Source organism: Nicotiana tomentosiformis, chromosome 7 (assembly GCF_000390325.3).
Source record: "Nicotiana tomentosiformis chromosome 7, ASM39032v3, whole genome shotgun sequence".
NCBI classification, from domain to species: domain Eukaryota; kingdom Viridiplantae; phylum Streptophyta; class Magnoliopsida; order Solanales; family Solanaceae; genus Nicotiana; species Nicotiana tomentosiformis.
Window position 1 is genome coordinate 61,661,323 of NC_090818.1, and position 6,346 is coordinate 61,667,668.

Sequence of the window (6,346 nt, forward strand, 5' to 3'; positions counted from 1 at the left end):
CACACTATTCTCCCAGACCCCACAGTGTGGGATAATACTTGGTATGTTGTTGTTGTAAACAATGTAACTTTGAAATTTTTCCCTTACTCTTTTATGCAAAGGTCTAATGCTTATTTTAGACCACAAGTTTCAAAAGTCTTCCTTCCTTTCTTACATGCCACATAAATTGGGGCGGATGGAGTACCATTCGTAAAATTATCTCAAAATATTTTAAGATTTAATACTTGAAAGTAAGTTTGGCCAAATAGGTGGTAAGATAGTGCATTTCTAGCAACATTTCAAGTTATTATATGCAACCTGACTCCAATTTTATGTTAAATTGTTTAAATTGTCGTAACCTTCTATAAGAAAGGTTTGACTTGCTTATTATACTTGTAAGAATAATAGTAGTTAAGTTACTATAATGTGCAAACATTTGGTTGGTGTTGAATTATTTAATTTTTTTTTTACTTTGAAAAAAATAAGAATGGAATAAGATGTTACTTCCTTTGGTCCAATTCACGTGGCACACTTTTCTTTGTAGTGTGTCCCAAAAAGAACGTCGCATGTTTATATTTAGAAACAATGTAACTTTGAAATTTTCCTTTACCCTTTTACGCAAAGGTCTAATGCTTATTTTAGACCACAAGCTTTAAAAGTCTTCCTTTCTTACATTTCGTGCCTAGTCAAATGGTGCCACATAAATTGGGGCGGTGGGAGTACCATTCGTAAAATTATGTCAAAATATTTTAAGATTTAATACTTGAAAGTATTTATACAAATTGCAGCGAATATGGAAAAATGTGTTAAGATATTTGGATGGGGAGTAGAAAGAAAACAATGTTGGAGTAGATTTTTCTAGTAAAATGGTGGTTTATACTTGAAAAGACAAGGAAAGTAGTGAACTTATACTAGAATTTTCATCCAGATTTTCGTGAAAGGATTTTATTCGTCGAGTACATATCTATATTAGGCATCCAATTTTCAGATGCTTGTTTTCTAGAGCAAGAACAAATTTCTCTGATAGGCTGGGGATGGGTTTAATCTCGTCCTATTGTTGTATTCCCATGTTCCCAGTGTTGAGTTCTTGGCCTTTCCTAATGACAAAGGTGGTTAGAAGAGTTAAGTGTATATTTGACATTTCTTCTTTTGAAAAATAATATCTTGTTGCGAGTGTTTGAACTTTGAACCCAGCTAGGATCCGTGGTTTATGTTAGTTGCTCAAATGGATGCATGTAAGAAGTCAAATGCATGGCTTTTCTATCATCGTCAGAGGCGGATCTAGAAATGGAAGTGTATGGGTTCCTACCGAAATTTTAAGTCAATATATTACAATAACCGAATTAAGGAACGAATATCAATATCCAACATATATTTAGAAAATAACAAAACACTTTAAAGACAACATATGAATATAAACATTATCATTACAATTGTACTCGACTACTTGTCATGTTTTGAAAATGATCAATGATCGCATCATTAGGTACACTTTCAAATACTTCATCCTCTATATAACAAACTAAACAATCATTAAAAAATTCATCACCAATTCTGCTTCGCAAGTCATTTTTAACATACTTCATCGAAGAAAAAACTCTTTCTACCGTTGCAGTAGCGACATGCAATATCAGACTTAACTTCACAAGCAAATAAACAAGTCTCCAAGTCATGTGCAAATTTGTTTTAACCAATGTCTTTGAAAGATCTCCAAGTCTTTTCAAGTTAGAGAATTCATTGCCCGTCTCTCGCACATAGTCAATATAGATGTCAAGCTCAAAACTAAGATCCTCAAGCATAGAATCAGTGAACTCATTCGGGTAGTGTGTAGCAAGTTTCATAATCTTGTCTTTATCATAATTTGCAAAAGAATTATCTGGACTCAAACTACCCATACTAAGAAGTAGATCAATATTCACCTCATTGAAACGTTTGTTAAGCTCCGAAAGTTGCAAATCAATAATAGCATAGAAAACCTCTACACGCAAATGATAAGAATATGTAACACTTGATTTCTTACGCTTTGACTTTCCACGAACATAATTCATATCCATTTCGGGGATCACAATACCATGCTTGACACAAAATAAAGAGACGTCTTTTATCAAAGAATTCCATCTAGAATCTCTCATATCTTGCAATTGTCTCTTTGCGAAACCAGCAAGCTTCATTACACTTACAATATCTTGATCTTTTTTTTGCAAAGCCGTATTTAAATCATATGTAAGTGCCAATACTTTCAACATTAAATGTAACATATACACAAAGTCATAGGATCTTATGTCATCCACTAGACTTTTTGCCATTGATCTCTCATGATAATTTGAACCGTCAATTGCAAGAACTCCAAGTACATGAACAATTGATGAGAATAAACTAATAAAATTACGCACTGTCTTAAAATGAGAACCCCGCCGAGTATCACCTGCCCTTTGAAGTCCAAGTTCTTGATTTAAACCGCTTCCTGTATGAACTTCACCAAGCACTAGTAGTTCCTCTAATTTTTCTGCTTGATCATCTCGAAGCATCTCCCTACGCTTAAAAGAACCCCCAACAATATTTAAAACATTTGCAAGAATATCAAAAAATTGTTCGGTCTCATAATGTTTTTTTGCAACAGCTACAAGAGTCAATTGCAATTGATGAGCAAAACAATGTATGCAATATGCTGAAGGAGTATCATTCATAATCAAAGTTTTAAGACCTTTAATTTCTCCCTGCATGTTACTTGCTCCATCATAACCTTGTCCCCGTATTTGAGATTTACTCAATGAATGTTCCAAAAGCATTAAATAAATTGCTTCTTTTAATGACTTTGCAGATGTATCTTTAACATGAACAATGTTAAGGAATCACTCAATAACTTTACCCTCTTTGTTGACATAACGTAAAATAAGCGCCATTTGTTCCTTATGAGAGACAGCCTTAGACTCATCAACCAATATCCCAAAGTAATCCCCGTTCAAGTCTTCAACAATTGTTTTCAATGTTTCTTTCGCACAAGAACTCACAATGTCTTTTTGTATATTTGGACAAATCATAATGTCATTTTTTGGAGCATTTTCTAACACAACTTTCTTTACATCATCCTTCTTATTTGCATACCACTTTATTGCATACCACTTTAAGAGATCCAAGAAGTTGCCTCTTCTTATAGAAGTTTCACGTTCATCGTGACCCCGAAAAGACATTCCTTCTTTCAAAAGATACCTTGCAACATCAATTGAGGCATTCAGGCGAACCCGATACTCACTTTTAGTTTTCTCGGATTGCTTATCAAAAGATGTTAAAATAGATTGTGCTTGATTCGATAAATCTAGCATCATCTTGAAACACCGATTATGAACACTATTCACTTTCACCCACATCTGCGTTAAACCTCTCTATACCTTTATTCCAAGCCTTAAAACCAACTTTTGTAAAAGAATCACTTACTTTTTTCCCATATCCTCCTATCTCATTTTTAAACAAATAACAACATAAGCAAAATGCTGCATCTTCTTTAATACTCTGTCTTCTAACCATCCAGAATATGAAGTATTAAACCATTCCGGATTAAAATGACACAATTTTCCACCAAAATTTATTTTTGGAAAAATAAAATTGCGAGGCCGACAAGGCCCTTTTTGAATGTAATGTCTTCTCACTCGGTCACGCAGATTAGGAGGAAATTCTGAAATTTATTTTCTTTCACTAGGATCAGGTTTAAGAAGATTCTGCTCCAATATAATATCTTTGTGTGATGGTTGGGAAGAATTGACATTATCATTAATCACTGGACAGGAAGGAGAGCTTAGCGAAGGAGAACTAGAAGTAGAACCGGAAGAGGTTTGCGGCTTGAAAAATCTCTTGATCATATCGAGTCTCACTAAAATGCCCTACAAATCATAAGACACAAATTAAATATTACAGATGAATATAAGAGGAAAATAGTTAAGAAATATTATTTTATATAATATAATATAAGAGGAAAATAGTTATAAAACAAAAGATGAAGGAAGGAGAGGACCTACAATAGATCACTGCTTGTCTTTGATAGGCAATAGAAGAAAAGTCAAGATTGAAGAAGAACGAAGGTCGAAGAACCAGTGGCTTGCAAGATTGAAGAAGAACGAAACCCTAACTCTTTTTTTGTTTTGGGGACTTTTTGAGGTGGTTGTTTCTTTTTAGGTTCACTTTAGTCATCTATTATTATTAAAAAAAATAGACTAAAGTGGAAGTTGTACTAACTTGACAGAAAGGGAGCAATATTTGTCTGTTTGATGTTTTCCCTTAGTGGAAGTACTGCTCAAAAACTTTGGTTTTTGTCTGTTTAATAAAAAGGACTTATGGGGACTCGAACTTGCTTCAGCAAGAAGGGAAGCGGGCCACATCTGGGTTCCAAGATTTACCATTGGACCAGAAATGCATTTTGGAACTGGGTTCCCATATAATTATTGTTATATATTCAATAGATTTCTTAATACAAATATAGGATCTACACAAAAGCTACTGGGTTCCCGGGAACCCATACATAATACTGTATGTCCGCCCCTGGTCATCGTCTAAATGAATTGCTTGAGATGGCTGAAGGTGCTAAAAAGAGGACGAGAAGTTGTCTAAATAAACCAATAATTTGTTGCGATTAATGCTGCTGATTTAGCAAAGGACAGGACGCGCTAGAGAACATCTAGTTCTAGAGAAAATCCTAATTTGCCTGAATAGACAATTTTACAAACAAGAAATGATTTGGAGCCAAGTAGAATGGTGGAATGGTTAAATAGGGTTTGTAGTAATTTATTGATTGATTGATATCTGAAATACAATTGCAAATTATCAATGGCTTGTTATTATGAATGGAAAGGATCATGGGATAACAAATGGGAGTTCAAAGTTGTCCTGTCTACTGCTTTTTCGTTAGAATATGAAGCACAGTAAAACTTTCTTTGAGATTTTTCTTGTTTTAGGTACCCAATAGAGGTTGAGTTGGTTTCTCTTGATCCGGATTTTCCTGTTATTTGCTTTGCCATCTCAAAGACTCCACTTTCCCATTCAAGTTGAAGTTGAGCTGCCACTTTGCTCATGCATACAACATTTGTTTGGTTTCTCAAAAATAAAATTGTATAATAGAAAACCTACGGGAAATCTAATTACTACTTTATCAATCCTTAAAAATAATTAGTAAACCTACTTGAAGTCCATTTAGAACTTTACCAATCCTTTAAAGTTATGCTGATTGGGTTCGGTAATCACATATATCAGCACCAGTATACATGTTGCGCCTTACTAGCAGGATACTCAATTTAAATTGGCAATTGATGTTATGAGAATGGAAGCTGCAAAATTGTCAGGGCATGTTCAATATCTGAAAATTTATGACTTTATATTTTTAACAAAGCGATCCTGAAAGACTGAGGACAAGGTATTTATATATAGTGAGAAGTCCTTTATTAAATCTAAGGAGGACAAAGAAGAAAATAGCTTTAGCTGCATTGAGCACTTCAATTTTTATAGCTTATATAATGTTTTTCTTCCATAAAGGTAGTAAATCAGAACTTTCTTAAACACTTTGAAAGATGGATCTTGTTTTGAAAGATCATGAACGTCTGAGGGTTGCCAAAGTGATAAAACTTATTTATGTTGGTGGTAGATAAGGTAGAACAGCTTTAACCACAATGCTGTTCAATAATTGTTTATATATATATATATATATAAAGATGCTGTAATAATTATTTGATAGCTCATATAATGTCTACTTTTTAGGAAGATCTTGTTGTAAAGTAGAACCCGTTTAAACAAAGAAAGATAGATCTCTTTTGGAAATATCACGACAATCTGCAATAATAGCCAAAGTGATGGAACTCATTTACGTTGGTGGAATATAAGGTAGGATGTGAATGAGTAGATCGACAATACTGTCGACAGAAAAAGAAAATGAAAGGTTGAATTTGATGATGGAAGTTGAAAGGTATGTGCTGCTTCACTTATGTGCAGTTTGGATTTGCATCTCTTTAACATTGGTCCAATGAGGAAGAAATTGAAGGTTTGTTCCTCTAATTAGCTTTGTTCTTTGATTTCCCGCTAAGTTTTTCTTTTGTGGAGCATATTCTTGATACTTTAACTGATGTCACTTTAATGTTGAGACTTGTGAAAAGAAAAAGTCATTTTGTGTTGAAACAAATTAGAGTATCATAGTACAGTTGTTACCTCTCTGAGGTTATCAAGGCCTCTTGCAATATTAGATGTGAAAAATTTGAAGTCAGAAGGTTGAGAAAACCTGCAACTCTCTCTCTCTCTCTCTCTCTCTGATTCATTATCCCATGACTTCTACAAGCAATTGGTTTGTTCATGTAAGTACATAATCTCATATAGAAGCTTAAGCTGTTTG

At 33.8% G+C, this 6,346-nt stretch overlaps 1 pseudogene; it reads right to left on the reverse strand.

Annotated features, from left to right (window-relative positions):
- Positions 1-1,287: 1,287 nt before the first annotated feature.
- LOC104117867 (uncharacterized) lies at positions 1,288-4,432 on the reverse strand (annotated as a pseudogene).
- Positions 4,433-6,346: the final 1,914 nt, after the last annotated feature.